Here is a 20,054-nt window from a genome sequence, read left to right on the forward strand (position 1 = left end):
CCATTGTGGGAAAAATAAGGATTTTTCTTGCATGCTTTCAAGAACACAAAGGAGGGTGCGGGTGCAACATGCATTCTAGTAAAGGTGGATATTCATGTAGGGGAATGGGGGAATACTATTATGCAAAAGAGCAGCTAGGGTGTCTCCCCTCCTATTCTTCTTTTTGGGTATTCCTTATAATACATTAGAACACACCTTGCTAAGAAGGCCAATTCTACAAGGAAAGGAGGGGAGCATCAGTTCAATGGAATCTTGGTTGTCCTCAAGAAGACTATGAAGTTTAATGGCCTACCAAGGTTTTACTAGGGTTTCAACAATTCCAGTGTTGAAATCATTGTGTATACCATGACCACTACTTTGGACTATATGACTCTCTGAAGCTAGATGTGCTTGTTGAAAATATTCATTTTTTGGAGCCTCTTATAACTCTGATTGTGTTGATGGATATCGACCACCTACATGAAGAGGATGGTATTCTTCTATGTGGATCTATTGAGACTACTACTGTGGTGACAATTCAAGGGGTATAAGGCTTTCATGAAAATTTGAGAGATGACTATAATAAGGCATAAATTCATGAAGTGTGGTCTAACATCCAATGTGAATTGAAGAGATGATGATGCATATACTTATTGTTCTAATTAAACGGGATTATAAGAGCTAAACCTAAAAATGGGTGGCATGCAAAGTGCCGAGTTATAGTAGTAGAACATGTCACACATTGGCATTTTGGCTTGTAAGGAAAGTTTGTAAAAAAACATATGGATTTCCAATGATGCTTAGCATAGTGATCAACTTAAGAGAAACAAGCCTTAACAAGTCCTATTAAGAGGCTCTTCCTACATGATGATCTGAACATCATGACAACTTGCGGCCTACCTTGATGCTAATCTTCTTCGACTACAACACTACCTTCAAGCTATACTCCACTAGATTTATAAATTTGACTTCAATGTGGCAACAAGTCGAGTCTCTCTCCATGCTTCTATGCTCAAAAAGACAACTGAGTAAAGGCAACAATAGTTCAAGACCTACCCTCCCCTACCAAAAAGTACAAAAGCTAATCCTTTTTTTTTTCCTTATCATGAGAGCTAGCACTACTAGGAACTCCTTTTGTGTCGTCTATGCTCCTTGCTACTACCATTAGGAGTTGAAAGTTCCCTGTTGTCATAGCTACCATCTAGCAAGGGCATCTTATCATGACTGAGGAACCCTTGGAAAGAAACAAGTGACATCAAGAGAGGCATATACCTACCCTAAAAGGAAAATCAAGCTTCACTTAATTTGCATATATTGGAGAAGTGGAGCAATTGATGTAGCTACCATAGTTCTTCTTAGCTTTTTTTATGTATGTGTTAGTCAATGCTCGACGGAAAGAATGAGATGAAAGAAGTTAGGCTTTATCTCACGTCAGAAAACATACTTGAAATTTTGGAGTGACTTAATAAGGGTTAACTACCAGGGCTTAGTTTTGATCACTTTGGAGAAATTTTATGCTCAGATGAAGTGAAGGGCTAAGTAGAGATTGGGGTTAATGTCAACCACTTCTAATCCATGGAAGTACTTGGATGAAGTGGAGAGTTAACATTGAGGATATTCTCATATGAAATTGTGATTTGGGTTTAAAGCTTTTGACTCTAGCTAATACCACAACTCTTCCTCCTCTTTCCTAAATCTCTTGGTAGAGACCCCAACTCTTATTGGCCTATATCCTCATCCTTCAAATATGAGTGTTCAAACCCAATGTGAAATGCAATGACAAGGTTGTAGGACGGGAGATAGGAATCATGAAGTTGACAAGGAGTTAATGAGGAATGTAGTAGGGGTAGATGTGATTATTGAAAAATTGTATACATGTAGTTAAGTGTAAAGATTTGGATATGGATTGTAGGATACATGTAATTCAAATATTTATATGGGAAGTACAAATGTAGTTACCATATCAAGTCATAGATATGCAGGAATAGGAAATTACTAATTAAGAACCTAAGGGGATGGAGGATTTGGCAATTGAACCACTTCAACTAATTATAGAGGAAGGAGGCATATTTAATGGATAGGATGTATGTAACTATGTTAAATTTTTTAATGAAATGATGCAATAATTTGATATCTAAGAGGATTATAGGATTGAATGCTTTGAATGTGTTCATGAAAGTGGTGTTTAAGAAACAAGTTCAGGAGATTCTGCAGATGTATGGCATAACCTAGGATGACTGCATGTATGCTCTTAAAGTCTGGGAAGAATATAAGTGTGCCCAAAGAGCTAAGATTTGTATGCAAAATCATGATTTGTCTATTGAACTATTTGAGATTCCAATGCTAGATGCTCAAATTGCAAAGTATAATGCAAAAGTAGACATAAATTCAAAGATTATTGATGATGCATAGATATTTTTCTTGACATGTATTGAACTATTAAAAATGATGTGGCTAATGATGCGATTGTGTTGTCTATTGATTTGATTGGTAGCATTCCTAATGAGGGTGTAATGATGGAGTTTTTTCATGCTAGTGTGCAAGAAATGGATGATGCTATGAGAGTTGAAGACGTGAAAGAAATCTATGCTTTGGGTGAATATGTAGATGTGTAGATGGATGCTTCAACCATGCAAGGCAAATATGATGCATTTATACATGATGTTCTCGTAACACATAAAAAGATACATATCAGGGAGATTTCTTCCTTGCAGTTTCTTGAGAATGAGACAAAATACTTTAATGTACCAAAGAAAAGGGTTCTTACAGTTGAACTTGAGGGATACACTAAGATTTTGGTTTACCATTTGATCTTGGAGGATCTAATGAGTTCAAGGGTTTAAATGCAGAGGGCTTGTGAAGATAGGAAACTCAACATGTGCAGGCATTGATAATGGACCCCTTGGTTAGAGGGATCTACACATCTATATTTAGCACTTCGATGGTTATTATGATCCTCACATGGTTACTAACTTATTAGTTATTATATTTAGTTTGTTGCACCTACTTTTACGACATACTTATAGCACTAGTCGATTAGTATAGTTTGTTATGCACTGTTTAACTTGGTATGTTACTTTGTTTTATATTGTATCTTATTTATACTTTGTATGCATTGTATTTTGGGTGGAAGAATAAGAAAAAACTAATAAGAAAACGTTTTTGCCTTCATCTCTCTTTTTGTGTTCTTGAGTGAGTGGTTTCTTATGTGTATGGTGTTTGTTCGATGCAACAACTCAAACAAGTCTCCCCCACCACATGATTATTGACATGGTATCAGAGCGGTGCCACTAAGAGAGGCTAGTTTTGAAAGCTAAAGTGAAGGAGAAGAAGCAAGAATTAGAGCAAGCAAATGAGGAGTAAGAAGCTCTCCCATTCTTCCACTCTTTCTCTTAGATAGTGCATGTGGAGGCATGGAAGCAAGACATAGCAAAAATCTTAGATTGTTATGAGATTTGGTGTGCAGAAAAAGCATTTTATATTCTATAAGATAGTCTTGTTATGTTTTTGGCCATCCAAGGTTGTTTTGGGCCTCATTTCAAATCTGTATGGTTGCGAACAATAGTTTTAGGATATATTGCATTTTTTGTTGCATGGACCGAAAATGAATGCATAGGTTGCGAACAATAGTTTTAGGATATATTGCATTTTTTGTTTGATGGACCAAAAATGAATGCATAGGTTACAGATTTCGAATTTGTAAGTTTTGAGGTGTTTTGCAGGAATCAAACACAAGTTTTTAATGCAAACAGGTTACATAATCAGTGTTACATACTCAATGTACTATTGAGTAGTCAATTAAAAAGACTACTTAGTATATTGATGTGCACTTGTGAAAGGTTACAGAAGACTTGCATACTATTTTGAATCAATTATGTGATGCTGATAAAGAATAATGAAAATCCCATCATTGAGAAGCTAGACAAGAACAATTATCTATCATGGAAGTTTCGTGTGACAAAATTTCTTATTGGAAAGGGCCTTTATGAGTTCGTTTCAGGTAAAACACAAGAGCCACAACTGAGTAACATTACGACCACAAATGAATTAAAAGCATGGAAAGAATGAATGCAAAGGCAAAAAGGTGATGTATTGGCTATCTATAGTGATTGATAATACTATGTTGAGATATATCAGAAATGGATAAACTTCACATGCAACTTAGACCATTTTAATAAAACATGTTTTTAATAAATACGAAGGCATGGAAGATTTAACTCAAGCAAGAGTTGAATACTTTGAGGAAAGGGAAAATGTCAATTAATATGTATATTTTGAAGGCGATGAGCATTGCAAATGCTTTGGCAACAATTGATACAATGGTTAATGATTATGATTTCATTTTATCTACTTTGGATGGCCTTAATAGTCAGAAGGATTAGAAATCATTTACTATTTCTATATATATATATATGAAAGACATTTCAAGATTTTGATGAGTTGGTCTCTCTCATGATCACTGAAGGGATCAATATGTAGGATGAATTATTTGAAAGAAGTGATAAACAAGTTCAAGAATTTTACTCGAGTTTAGAAAGGGAACATGGCAGATTTTCTTTGAGAGGCATTGGTATGGATGCATTGGCGATAACTAGCAAAATGGGTTTAATGAGAAATTTGGTGAAATGAAAGTTTCAAGAGGCCATAAAAATTGTGGAGATAGGGGGAGCACTAGAGGAAGAGGTAGATGATAGAATAGAGGTTCTCAAAATTATGGTATTGTGTGTCATTATTATGGTAAACCACGTCATCTTGCAGCCCATTGTTATGCTAAGAAGGATGATATCAATAGTGGTAAGTTACAGCAAGAAAACCATGCATTGTCTTCTCATGAAAAATGAAGACCAAATTGAGTGTTTGTTTATTATGTAGCATATGATGAATACGATTACCAGAAAGGGGATACATGATGATGTATGATTTGTCAATTTTGGTGACCCTAATAATATGATGAGTCGTGCTAAATGGTTTAGAAAGATAAATGATTTACAAAATCTAGGTTATGTGTAGACTGGTGATGATTCATGCCATCGAGTTTCACACATTGAAAAGATTCCCTTGTCCTTTCATGACGGCCAAAAAAAGTGTTTTTCAAATGTATTACATGTGCCATCAATCAAAAATAATTTAGTGTCTATTGGCCAAATGATAAAGCAAGAGTTGCAGGTTTGATTTAGTACAAAAGGTTATTTTGTAGAAGACTTTAATTATAAGTGCAGATTGATCACAAAATAAAGTAGAGCTCATCATATGTTCACTTTAGATGCTCGAATTCCTACTATGAATATTGCTACGTATACTAAAGGTAGAGTGATTGTAATTAGTAAAATATAGCACAAATACATTGGAAATACATGTTTCTAGTCTATTAAGGTTATGATTCTTGCTTTTCTTTTTGCACATAACTATTATGATCACCAACATCATCCAATGTATTACCACTAGATGCATATCAACTACTTATCTAATTAAAAATAACATCCCTGCTCACTCTAAACTCACGACCCTTTCTCTCTCCAATAGAAGTTGTGTGTGATAATGATTGACTGTGAAGGAGCTTGAATATAAATGAAAAAAATATGCCATAAATGGCAGCATATCGATGATTCTGCATAAAATGCTTAAATAAACATCATAATGGTCACAATAAAATGTCCAAAATACTTGGAAATGTCAAGTATGGATTAGACTCTTACAAGCTAATCAGATTGCTAGCATCCTCTCTTAGATCATGGGAAATTTGATATAATAAAATGATACAATGATAATGACTCATCATAGTCCATACAACAAAGACCACTAAAATAGGACCACGGATATCCAAGCAGTGGGTCATGAAGCCACCATTAAGGTTTCTCAAAGAGAATCTAAGTATTGATGTCAAGCGTCTAGTACAAGATTATCCCATTAAAAATGCCTCTAAACATACATGACCATAGACTACTTGCCATTGGTTAAGATCACCAAAGTGTTGCCTCATATGAGCATAAACTAGGAGCTAATGTTGCTCTATCACATAATAGCGAATGAACTTAGATGTCAATCTTAACTCTAGGATTCCAAAACTTGTCAGACTTCGGTTGATGTGTTAGGGATGCTCCTTTCTAGAACTTGTGTGCCTATATATCTATATAGATGAGGCATACTTGTGCTATCTCACCACCCACTTACACGTCCTCTCTTGCATTGGAGAGTCATAAGGGATGATTGCATAATCGATATTAGAAACCAAGAGGAGATTCCAAGCCCTTTTTGTGGTCTCAAGAAGATGAGCATGCCCATTTCTTGGCCTTGGCTTTGGCCATGATTCAAGTCAGAGTCTAAGAAAGAGATGAGTAGAGGCATTAGGATCTTGCTTCATCTTTATCTTTGCCTTCCTTGAAGCCGCTATCTCTTTGCAATCCTTGTACAAATGTCCCTTTTTATCACAATGATAACAGTTGTCTGGGCCTTCAACTTTTTTTGGATGTCACCCCTCTTTGACATTATAAAGGCGTCACATGTCTGGGATGCTCTAAATCTTCATAACCTGTTGGGCGCTCCATATACACCTCTTCCTACAACTCACTATGCAAGCATGAATTATTTACATCCATTTAATACAAACTCCAATCTTTGGCTACTATCAAAGCAATCACACATCTTGTCATCCTAGCAATTGGAGTGAATGTCTCTTCATAATCTATGCTATATGTTTGAACATAGCCTTTTGCAATCAATCTATCCTTATACCTACTAACATAACCATCTGCATTACGCTTGATTTTATAAATACACTTATAGCCAATAACTTTCTTGCCCTCAGGAAATGGTACCAAATTCCAAGTCGTATATGGCTTCTAATTATCCATCTCATTCATTGGTGCATCCTAATGAGCATGACGAATAGCATACTTAGAGCAAGAGTGGACTCAACATTCTCGACCACCTTTATCATATAAGCATAATGATGAGTTGTATAGCCTTTAAAACCAAGTATTTTAATAGGGTACCTTGCCGTACTAGACATGTGTACCATTGGATCACTCACATGAACATATGCAAGACAACCAAACACTTTTTTAGGTGTGACACATTGAGCTTTTTGCTTATAAAGAATTCTTTAGGGGTTATGCCGTGAACTATAGCTATGAAAGTTATTGATAATATAGACATCAATATAAATATATTCATATCAAGAATATTTTAGCATATTCTTTTCAAACATCAATGGTCGTGTAACTTCTGTAATATATTTATTTTTTCTTTCAATAATCCCATTTTTATATGGGATATATTTGTGAGTAAACAATATCTTTATCCCATGAAACCTCAAGAAGTCATTGAACTCATTAGAGAGATAATTTCATTTTCCATCTGACCTCAAGCACTAACTTTCAAGTATGTTTTTATTTCAATAGCATCCTTGAAAGTTTGAAAGCGCTCAAATACATTGCTCTTTTTCTTCATGAAATATATCTATAGCTCTCTTGAACAATAATCAATAAACATGATAAAGTATTTTCTACCACCAAGAGATATATTCTGTGTAGGCCTCAAAATATGTGTGTTCAAAATATCAAGTATACTTCTACCCATATCTCTATCATGCAAAAAATGTTACCTTGCTTGCTTACCAAAGTGACATTCTTTATACACTTTATGAAATTTTGTAACTCTAAAAACAAGAAACCCTGTAATCAGCCCTTTAAAATACATTAATTTTAACCTTCACACATTTGTATGTCTAATATATTTGTGCTATATTTTAATGTTTGCAATCACTCATTTGCCTTTAGTTTACATAACATCATTCATAGTAGGAATTCTAGCATCTAAAGTGAACATGTGATGAACTCTACTTTATTTTGTAATCAATCTACCCTTGCTCTCAGGGGGATCACAGTATAGAAGCCCTCTATATCATGTGCGTTCAAAGGATAGTTTAAAACCCCATTTTAAAAATTTCAAAGAGAGTGCATTTTCATGGCCCCTTGTATACAATTCAAATTAAAGCATGATGCTGCAATACTTTAGCCATTGAATTTTCACTATGATCTAAGATGAATATTCCCTCCCTCCAATAGAACCTATATGTGATAATGACTGACTCAGAGCAAAAAACTTTGGGATGGGATGGATTGTAAGAAGCTAGGAAGAATAGGGATTTAGTGTGTAAATAATATTGATGCCATGTCACACTGACATTGTTATAAAAGGAGAGGACATGTAAATTTATTCTCATCTTTGACACATTAATACAGTATTTTCCTTCTCCTCTTCACCTTGCTCTCAGCTTCAATGGCTTCTTTCTCTTTCATGTCTTTCTCTCTCCTATTCTAGTATTTCTCTCTCCTCATGACCCTCTTTCTCTCACTTTTGGACTTATTCTCTCTCTTCTGTCGTCTTCTCTCTCCTCTTTCTCTCTCTCCAGTTCACTTCCAAGATTTCTATACTAATCATCAACTTCATTCTCAGCATCCAAAGCTCTATGTACTCCAAGACAGAAGCCTCACAAAACCCATGTGTCTGCAACCCTTATGTAAACTATGGCTTATGATAAAATGTCACAAATTTGTACCTTCTAGCATGTCATGATGCTCCTCACCTTTAAGCTACACTACAGCATCCTACAGAGCATCTTCATGTTTTTTCTTTATAGCTAAAAATCTTTCCAAGTTGCGCAACTCCCTGTGTATTCTTATTGACTCTTTCCCAGCCTATCACACATATACCAACCAGAGTGTTTGAGAAAAGCACAACGAAATCATGTGTAGTCATATGTATATAGTGAAACTTGCAAGGTGCATGTCTGGCCTTGAACATAAAACATTAGCATACATTGTGTAGCTCACTACAAACTTATTCAAGTTGTTTTGCATCCAATTGCTCCTCTTCTGATACAATGTCTAGATGATGTGTCTCCTTCTTAAGCAAAGAAGAATTCTATTGAGAAAAGAAAAGCTTGTAAATTCCAGCAAACTGCCTGACAAACACTATACCAGCACATATTGGCATAAGAAATCATAACCATGCACAAAGTTTAATTGTAGCTTTGAAAATGGGAAAGTAGAGTGATAACAAGCTTGCAGTTCAGTTGCACACCTTTTTAATAGCTGAAGATTCAACTAGAGATGTGAAGCAATTAGTTCAACAATATTCCTCCCACCGATTCAGGTACTTTTCTAGCTTTTCTTCAAGAGTATTGAACATTGCATCAAAGCCCTTTAAGACAGCACAAATAAGTATCAAGAAAGACCTGCACAAGGAATAGAAAGAGGCTCAATAGTGTCTCTATGCACATATATATGCTTTCTCATTATCCAATCTACTAGACAACTTTCTCATTGCCTAAAAGAGCTTAGGTTTAAAATCTAGAAATGATCAGTTTTGGAATGGATCCAATAATTAGCACCTTGGAATCATATGAGCTAAGAAAACCAGTGTCGCTAAAACCCAGCCAAGTAAGGTGAGAGCAAGGACTCAAGGGCAATGGCCCTTCCAACACTTTTCTCCATTGTTCTAACACATTGAATATTGTGAATTGCATCACATGAAATGAATACACAATCAGAGCAGAGGCTGAAAAGGATTTTGTAATGTAGGCACTCAATGTCCACCTATAGTGACTCCAGATGAGAAGCTTATGTTTTTACTCTGGAGCAGAGCCTCAGCCTTACTAGAGAATGACTATTGGAGCCTATCATGACCTTTGCTCTTTTCCTTCTTTCTTAAATCAGGATGTGAAGGAGGATTGGGTCTTCTATCAGGTGAAGATCCACCTTCTTCCTCACTGTGAAGCTACTCTCCATCCTCCCCATCATCACTGAAGTGCAGCATCACTTCTCTATCAATAACTAAAGGAAAACTAGAATCACTACTAGGTAGGGTCATGTGAGATGGAACAATAAGTTCCCAAATACAAATTTTCCATCCAAGTCACCAATGGCTAAAGCATTTCCTTTCGGTCTCCACACTAAGCTGCAAATTTGAGATTCAAACTTCTGGCAGTATATGTCTTGTATGTTATCCACATCCCATATGATGACGTGATTGTCACCTCATGCGGTTGCAAGGTATTTGCCATTTGGTGACCAGACTAATGAGCCAACTGAAGCTGAATGCCCACCTTTGAGGTTGAAGACCTTTTCACCTGTATCCCGATCATACATAATCACATGCATACCATTTTTTGTGCCAAGAACTACCAAGACATCTCCCTTTGGATGCTAAGCAATTTCATTCCTCCCAGGGTGTAGCATGGTACAATGTGTGGATTTTCTTGATAGATGAGAGGCACCAGCACATGATAGAGCCATCACTACTAGTAGAGCTAATGCCAAAAACTCATTTTTGGGGTCAAGTGCAAGGCTAATGATAGGTGCATTGTGGCCGTTAAGGACTAGCACAATAGAGCTATCAATGGTACTGATAATCTTGATGCCATCATCCTCTCCTCCTGCTACAAGCAAAGAGCCTATGGAACTGAAGGAAACGGCATGGATGGGAAAAGTAAAGTGAGTAAGTGCTTTGGAACTCTCCATATGAGAAAAAAAAAGAGGAAGGCTATGAGAAACACTCACTCTGCAACTCAATCTCTACAATGGACAAGGGCCATCCTGAGTCAAACAAATTGGTTAACATAATAAAAATTAATGTGATCTTGTGTCTGAGGCTCTAAGCCATGAACTCATTCCATGGTAGAATTCATGCAATCCTGTGTTAGTTTGAAGGTGTGAAGAGACAAAAGAATGAAATTGTGACTGCTAGAGAAGATCTCATGCCATGTAGTGTCTCTGAAGAAATCTATATGTTGTAAATAGAAATCTTCACAGAGAAGCATTTAGTTCCACAAAACAAGAACTTGAATGAAATTTTGCAATGTCTGATAGAATTTAGAGAGTAAAGAGTGAGACTACGAGTGTTGGGAAACATTTGGTGCAACATTGTGTCCACAAAAGAAATTTGCATAGATTTCCAGAAAAAAAATATTTTGTGAGTGAAATGTTGCAATGCATGAAAGAATTTCTCTCGTGTAGCATTATGTCCATAAATAATTTTGCATATACTTCTAGAAAATAGAAATTTTATGAAACAAATGTTGCTATGCCTAAAAGCACTTAGAGAGTAAAGAGCGAAATAGTCATAGTTGGTAAACATCTAATGCAACACAATGTCATTCCAAAAGTTGCATGTTGTGAATATAGATCTACATGTGTTTCCACAAAATGAAGCTTTGCGAAGGAAAGATATAGAATGAGCATAGTTCTTCTGAATTGCCATTAGAGATTCATCAGAAAAACTACAGGGAGATGATGGAAAAAAAAAACTAGATAGGAGAAGAGCTTGACTAAGTGATTGAGGGAACTAGAAGCAAAGGTGAGGCCAGAGGGAGAGAGGGCAAGGGAGGTGATGGCAGAGAGATGGTGGGAGAGGCACCAAGAAGGGGTGAGAGAGGCAAGTGGGCAAGTGAGGAGGAGGAGGCCATCTGTGAAAGAAGATGAGGGCGTGAGAGGTGGTCGCCATGATTAGCTGCTACTAGCCTTCTTTGTCCCATGCAATGCATGGGTTGCCGTCACCCCTGTCGCCCAATTCCTTCCACCTCCAGCATTACGAAGGCCTTATTGCCCACCCTTGCTGCTACTCCTCCCACTCTGCTAAAGCCATTTCCTTTTGAGTTCTTTGCCATAGTTGGTTTGATTCCCCTTATCTCTCTCTCTCTTCTCTCTCTCTCTCTCTCTCTCTCTCTCTCTCTCTAGTGTTGCTATTAGCATGGAACTCTCACTTGGCGGGAATTTCCCATACAACACCAATCTAAGCTACCCTTTTTCCTTTTATTTTTCTTCTTTTTGTTTTCTTTAAATGAAATGTGTGTTGGTTGTATTAAAAGTAAAAGGTAATTACATCAAAAGGGTGAATCCAACGTAGAAGGATTGGGAGTTCATAGGTTTCTACGCATGCAAGAAAGCCAACATAGCTTCCATTAATTTATTACAACATGGCTAGTATTAGGTGGAGTGGGACTTGTTTGACTATGACAAGAGGGAGGTTGCATCTTCTTGCTCGAAGACTAATGTCCAATATTCTTCACAATGTTTAAGCGAAACATGCCGTTCTTGATGGATGACAAATTTTATAATTTCAAGTGGAGCTTCCTCTTCTTCCTTTTCTTTCTTTTATCCAGGCTGCAAGTTCTTTGCCAATTTCATTTAGAGGGAAACTGTTGAAGATATGCCATGGCTCTTACATGATAGACCATTAGGCTTACAAAATTCTTATTATTTCAAGTGTTTCAAGTAGTGCAACTATGGCTACCTCCAACCTAACAATTGCAACTATTCCAAGGAGTGGAACAAACTCATGAATTTACCTTCTCATTGTAGTCTATTCATGGAAGGCTCATCAATGACTCCATGATCCTTGTAACAGAGTCAAAAAAAGTCCACCTCCTCTCCCTCAATGGCCATGCAAGCTCCATAAATAATAAAAATGAGAAGAGGAGGAGGAGGAGGAGGGAGAATCAAGAGCTTCTCCAAATAGTCCCTCATTCTACCTCTACCTCTCCCTCTCTCTCTCTCTCACACACACACACACACACAAACACACACACACACACACACACTCTCTCTCTCTCTCTCTCTCTCTCTCTCTCTTCAACTCTCTCTCAAATAATAAGTAAGAAGTTCACAAGATTGCACACCACAAGAATGAGCTTATCCATTCACTTTCCAATTTTTATACATAGCCTTTTTTGGACACTCTCCTTCTACATTTGCTTAGAGAGGCCTTCTCTCACTTACATACATCATTTACATTCTTTCACTTTTGTGCATGTGTCGATGCAACTAGGAGATGAGTTGAGGAACCCCATGCAAGCTTGGAATATTTTCTCACACTCGAGGATCCAATTGATGCTTGAGGAGGTGCAATGCAAAGCTTAGGATGACATGTCTACCAATGTTCTTGAGATGTCCTACCCTTGAGGTGCCTTGAGTTTGTAAAGTGGGGTAGGGATAGGGGTTAAAGCCCCCTAGGTGTTATGATTGTGTGGGACCCTCAATCTTTATAAGGGAGTGGGAGTAGCAAGTCTTGCTTGGCCTTTTTTCTCTATTAATTGGTATAGGTGGTGTGGCAATGATAATTGCACAGGGCTTGTTAATTACTATGATTTGAGCAAACAGCACAAAGAGAGACAAAGGTCATAAATCAAGACATGTGACAGTCATAAAGAAAAGGGTGTGAAGAAGAGGTAGTATGTTGGGAGAACATAGGTTCGATACATTGAATCAAGCATGTAAAAAATAAATAGAGGGATTTCCGAAATCGCACGTGCCGCGATCGTAGTCTACAGACAGAAAACAACACTTCGAACACAGAAAAGAGGGAGTGAACTAAAAGCTTTCTAACCAAGTGTCTTAGGGTTTTACCCCCCCGCCCTTTCGGAGCCAATGGAACCATCATATTTATGATCTGAGCATTAGATCACTGATCTTTCCAAGAATATCCCCCTCCACAAAGAGCTCCACTTCTCAACCACAAGCCCTCTTCTCTAATCCACTATAAATATGAGGCATGGGGAGGCACAAGGAGCATAAGGAGACCCCAAGAGGCTATAAGAGAGAGGTAGAGAGAAGGATACATGTCCAAGACATTGTGAGAGAGAGCTTGAGAGAGAGAGAGAGAGAGAGAGAGAGAGAGAGAGAGAGAGAGAGAGGAGTCACCCTGAGAGGCTGCAAGGAAGAGAGTTAGCTCAATCCATCTTCTCTTACACTCTCCCATCTCGAATCTATTCTGCCTTCTTAATCTCTTGAGTCTACTTATGGACGATGGCCCCCCAAGCGAAAAATGTCACATGTGGATGGCAATCCCATAACCAACAACGAAGCTTCAGACGAAGGCATCACCGTCAATCCAATTGCCGTTCCGGCCGTAAGTAATGTATTTCCAAATTGATAGATGCTTGTTTTGATTCTCGTATGAGATACATTAGGCCCATACTATGATACACGAGTATAGATCATTTCATCTCACATATTCGTAAGATGGAGCTTGTGAAGTGCATATATTAAGGAAAGTTAATTGCACCTGCATATGGCTTATTCGTTGATAGAGCAATCACAAGGAAGAATTAGTCAAGGGTTATGAATGATATAGTCATTAAAAGAACGATATTAAAAGATTGTGCATACAAGTGCTAGGTTAAAGCATAGTCAAGGGTTATAAATAGCATAATTGCTAAAATAATATGACATTAAGAATCATGAATAGAAAGTACTAGTTTAGATACTTCAAAAGTACTTAGCCTAAGAGCCCAAATATTAAGAAAAACTAGATTCTAGCTCAAGGCAAGGCCTATTCGAGTCTAATTACTTGAGATAATCTCTCACTTATCTTATCAAGTATTTACACATTATGCCTATAACATATTTTGATATATGAGGATAATTTCCTATTTGCCTCATGACTTGACTAAGAGCTAGTACAAGAAATTAATCGTAAGGGTTAAAACTAGATGTCTTGAGATCCGTCGGATAATGATGACTTTTGCCAATCCAAAATCAGGGTTGGGGTATCAATCAAGGTTAGTGACCTATAGAACTTACATCATGAATAGTGTTTGAACCCTTAGCATATGCCCTAGCCAAAGGAAGGAAGTGTTAAGAAACATTTTTGCATAGTATTGCTCTTAGATCCCAAGGGGGAGAGGAAATATACGATGGAAATGTTATATCATCTATTCTTGCATTGTTTGGAAAGAATGCAATTGGTTTTGTTGGTTGATCGAACAACATCCTAAATGCTTTTTACATTCAACTGGTTGTTAGTTGTTGTTTAGATGATTATTCCAAGTGCTTGTGATTTATGGTAAATGCATGGCAAGGGTCGATGATGACAAGTTGCCATGGGAATAAAGGTATGTTTTCTTGGAAAATGATATTAGGCATGGATGCCTTTTTTGTGATTGATTCTTAAAGGATTTAATTAAGGATATTTTGCACGGGTGGATCACCTCCATGATCACACCGCGGATTTAGATTTGTATTACATTGACCTTTCGCAAGTGTACTATTATTTCACAAATTGACAAATAATGATAGTAAAAGATTATTATAAACTTGATCATAGCTAACCAAAGCAAGGTATGTTTGTATTTTCTCAATAAAATAAAATTCATTTTCTCTAAGAATTAGCAGAGTTCATGCTTTGCTAGTCACACAATGGGCGATGTTGGAAAAGTTCTTCTCTTTCCAAATAATAGTTGTAATTTCTCTTCGGTAAGCATGGGTTGCTGTATAAACAAGCCTACATTTGTATCCATTATGAATACTCACTAGACAATTTTCTTTATACATGGCTCTAGTAACCTCATTAAACATTGGTTTTTTTTAAAATCATTATTAAAGCTTACACATTTGTGAATTATTTGTTGTGGTGGCAAGGGTGGATATTGATTGGTGAAAACAAGTATAAATTCCATGTTCAATCAATATGGCTAATGTGTGTGTGTGTGTGTGAGAGAGAGAGAGAGAGAGAGAGAGAGAGAGAGAGAGAGAGAGAGAGAGAGAAAGAAAGAAAGTTATATTAACGTCTTCTAAAGACCAAAACTAGCCTATGAGACAAACTGTGATACAAGTGATGAGGTCCAGCTATCCAAAATAAAAGTGTTGAATGAAAAGCTAAAAGCTGGAAACTGAAAATACGGTGCTGTGAGTGTGATAAGTGTCGTGTATGTGTATGTGCGTATGTAGCTCTGGGACTCTAGATAATGGCTACAAAGGGGGAACAAATGTCGGCTGTGATAGGAGAACAACTATTGGCTGTGATAAAGTGGTGCGATGTGTATATGTAGAAGATGCAGGGAGATATACTATCTTGGGATGTAGTAGCAATCATCGAAGTCACTAATAGCAGGTGATCCCTCCTAGATGCAGGATGTGGTACATCGGCGCTGGAGAAAGAGCAAACTGGAGATCTGATTTCAGTCTGCTGTCGATGTAGATCAAGAATCCTCCGGATCTCCTGTCGGTGTGGCTGTGGGGTCCGAAACCCAGGGATCCTCGTGCGGCGTCGGGTACGATGGTCCTCAGCCTGCTATAGTGTGAGCCCGGAGGTCTGGCTGGAGGCTGGTACAGTAGTTCTCACTCTGTCTGTCTGAAAGAACTGTGTAATAGTCGTCTGGGTGGGCCCCTCTCTGACTGGGACCCGCTATGTGCTCTGCTCTCTGATGTGCCATGCCTCTCCCAGAAAATGGCCAAATGATCTCTAATCCATATCAGTCATACATCCATGAATTGAGCTGCTCAATGTGTATCTAGATCTCAACTCTGAGTATGCCGAGCATCTGAGAACAAAATGGTCCTCACTCTCCACCTCTGATCTGCAAAGGGGGCATATCCTCTCCTCCTGTGGGATGCCACTGGCTCTGCCACTCTCAATCATAAGCTGATGTGATGATACCCTGAGCTGTCTAATAAGAACTCTCAATCGATGTGGCATATAGATCTGCATATATCTCGGAATCTCTATGAATCCCTGCTCTGATATGCTCAAGAATTGTGTATAATAATGTGCCATCTTCGATGGCAGTGGCTGTGCAGGGCTGACCCATGTCCTCTGTATATAAATATGCCATATCTCCTGTCTGATGACTCTTTTCCTCTCAGAGAGAGAGAGGGTGTAAGTCGGAGCCTGAGTATCATATAGAAGAGGTGGGAGTCTATCAATGTCCAGCCCATGTCTGTGTCAAACCAAGCTCTAGTCTGTGCATACCATGATGTGGTATCCCCCGCTCGAGCCATCTCCTGAGATGCCATATATGCTCTGTATGCAATGCGATCTCTGTCCATATCCTGAAATCTGTGTAGGAAGCAGACTATCTGAAATAATGCCTCGACTAGCATGGGTGGTGTGGCAAGCTCTACTCGCACAATGTCATGTGGGACTGAGGCCTTGCTGCGAATCAATCTAGATATCATGATCACCTGAGGTCTCTCCATCAATGTCCATACATAATCGGCAAGGCCTGGCCCCCATATAGCTGCTCCATACATCAGTGCTGGAGTGACTAGAGTATCAAAGAGCCACCCCTTGGTGCGGGGCTCCTGGAAATGTGCCTGATGACACTGTCGCTCCATAAGAGCCAATGCTGAGTATCCTCTAGTAAGGCGATTACGAGCTGCCTGTGTCATCGAGAAAGTCCCTGAAGTTGCTGTAAAGGTGACTCCCAAATATACATATGATCCAGTGACCTCAATACTCCCTCCTGCTACCATGAAAATACTCTGTCTGCTTATCTGAGCTGATGTATGGAATATAAGAACCTTGGTTTTACCAAGGTTCACTGTCATGCCTCTCTATATGCAAAAATCATCCAATGCTAATAAATGTTGCTGTAATCCCTGAGTTGAGTTTGAGACCAACACAATGTCATCTACATATAGTAAGACATGAACTGTGGCTCCACTAAGATCTATACCTCCACTGGCTCGCTGTTGAATAAACTCTGCTATCTCATCAATGTATAGCCCAAACAAAGTCGGTGAGAGTGGGCATCGTTGTTTCACACCAATGGTGCTCACAAGGGGATCTGATATACCTCCCGGACATCTGACTCTACCAGTAACCCGCTCATATAGTGCATAAATACCCCACATCATGTCATCATCCACCCCCAGATCAAGTAGGCGTCTGAAAATCCTCTCTCTCAAAACCATGTCAAAGGCTTTGCGGAAATCCACAAATCAACAGTACAATATCTGTTTCTTCACTCGTGTCTGGTCGATCAGACAACGGAGAGTGAAGATGTGGTCTATGGTAGAAAATGCCCGTCTGAACCCTGCCTATCCGGGGTGTGCGCATGCACTCTCTCTCTGCTAGCGTGCTGAGCTCCTCCTCCATCACCGTGCCATAAATTTTGGCCAAAACTGGCCCAATCATGATGGTCCTATATGTGTTAGGATCTATGGTGTGCTCTGTCCACGAGTCAGGGAACCCCTCAGACAATGTACGGTTGAAGAGGTGAGCAATGAGTGGAGCCATTGTGTCTCTGCCATATATAATATGCTCTATCTGAAGATCAAACTGGTCTCGAGCGCGGCCATGCTGTAACCGTGAGATAGCATGTTTCACCATACTAGTGGTGAAAAAGGATGAAATACCCGGTCTTGGTGTACATGGTGTGGGTATCAGCGGCTGTGCGGGTACATGATATAAACTCTGTGCGTATCCATGCCATACTGCAAGGTCATGTATCGGTGTGGGTGAGCGTGGTTCTTTGATCTACCTCCATGCCTCTGCACAATCTCTGCTCATAAGAAGGTGGTATATATCCCAATATCTCTCCTCCTCCCATTCCCGCTTTTTACAGCGGGTCAAGCGGTGCATGCGTCTCTGCGCCTGTCTGTGTGTGATCTCTCCTCTAGCCTCCAAATCACGTAGCTATCGACGTAGATCTCTGCACTCATCATCATACCACCTCTTCTGTGGCATGGTACCGGTCCGAGAGGGGTGCGTGTATGTGTGATGTGGAAAACTGAGTGTAGCAGAATCATGTAGAATGCGTGTGATATCAGTGGTCAGTGTATCAAGGGGTGCGTATGGATCAAGTGACGTGATGTGCTCCTCCAGATGTTGTGAGTAAACATGTGAGAGCTCATGAGTGAAGTGTATGGTAGTATGCATGTGGCGTATGATATCTGCAGGTGGTGATGGTAATGAGGTGAGGAGTGAGAAACTAAGAAAGGTGTGATCGGCACCGAGTGGAAGTCTCCCAAGGCCGAAGAACTCGATAGTATGCATCCCATCGATCGGTCCGAGCACATAATCTACAGTACTCTTGCCCCCCCATGTGGGAAGCATGTAAGACCTCCTGAATATGGCCATCGTGCCATCCCGTTATAAATAACGAGATGATGTATACTACCAAGCTCAAGTAAATGCCCTCCATACCCTATGGCGTCTGGCCTAGTATCTGCTGACTCCCTACTGATCCCCAACTCCTCAGGGTCTAATGCTCTCATGATCTCTGGCTGCTCCATATCAAAACTCTCACATTGTCGACTCTGTGTGCGCCCGTTGAAGTCCCCCATAAGGAAGACCTCACCCAAACTAGAATATAGAATAATGTTCTCTGAGAGCTGTGAATAAGGGGAGGGGGAATCTCTGGCATGAATATCACCCTGCGTAGTAGCATATCTGGACCCTCGTGGTGAAAAGTAGCATACTGCCATATAGATCCATCTCTCATCTATTATCTGCACTCTGATCCATATGTAACTGGCCTCCTCATCTCGTCTCACTAACTGGATATGTCTTTGTATCCCCTGACGGAATAGAACTGCCACCCCTCCTAAGCCCCTAGATGTGCTTTGCCTAGTAGTAGCCCGGTATGCAGATACCCACTCAAATCCTGTAATGCGTGGAAGCCCTCTCTCTAGGCTCTCATGTGTCTCTGTGAGGCATATAACATCATGGTCGGGTAAAATCTCCTCAAGTCTGTCCGGTCGTGACCATAGGGAGCCGTTGCAGTTCCAAACTGCCACACGTATCGGGGTCTCCTGTACAGTCCTCTGCCCCGTCTCATAGGCCAGGCCCCCTATTTGGTGGGGTGTCCATCTATAAAAATCCGGCCATCTTGATAGAAGGCCTTACGGCCTTCTCTATGTGCTTGGAGTATCTGTGGCATGCATGCTCGTCCGTGTGCAATCTGCATCTGAGTCAGGTCCTCATCCATGAAGATGGGAGCCCCAGTTATCCCTCGGAGCGAAATCCGCTTCCGAAAGAAAGCGGCTCTGTCCTCCTGTGTGCTCATATGTAATATCAGAGCTCTGACCCTGGTAGTATCTCGTCCTGCACACCATGCCTGAGTAAAGGGCATGCTCGTGTACCCTAGTCGGGTGCATAGCCCGCGTGTGTCCTCCTCCGGAGAGGCCCCTTCGGGGAGCCCGATAATATGCACATTCAATCTACGCGCGTTCCTAAGCCTCTCCTCCTCTAAGGTCTCCTGAACGCGGACTACCTCCTCCTTTTTATTTTCTTCCTGGACCTCCTTCTTAATGTTCTTCTTCACTACCTCAATCCACCCCTCCTTATTCCCT

Source organism: Lygodium microphyllum, chromosome 11 (genome assembly GCF_053477565.2).
Source record: "Lygodium microphyllum isolate KBCC chromosome 11, Lygodium_microphyllum_v1.1.10, whole genome shotgun sequence".
Taxonomy (NCBI): Eukaryota; Viridiplantae; Streptophyta; class Polypodiopsida; order Schizaeales; family Lygodiaceae; genus Lygodium; species Lygodium microphyllum.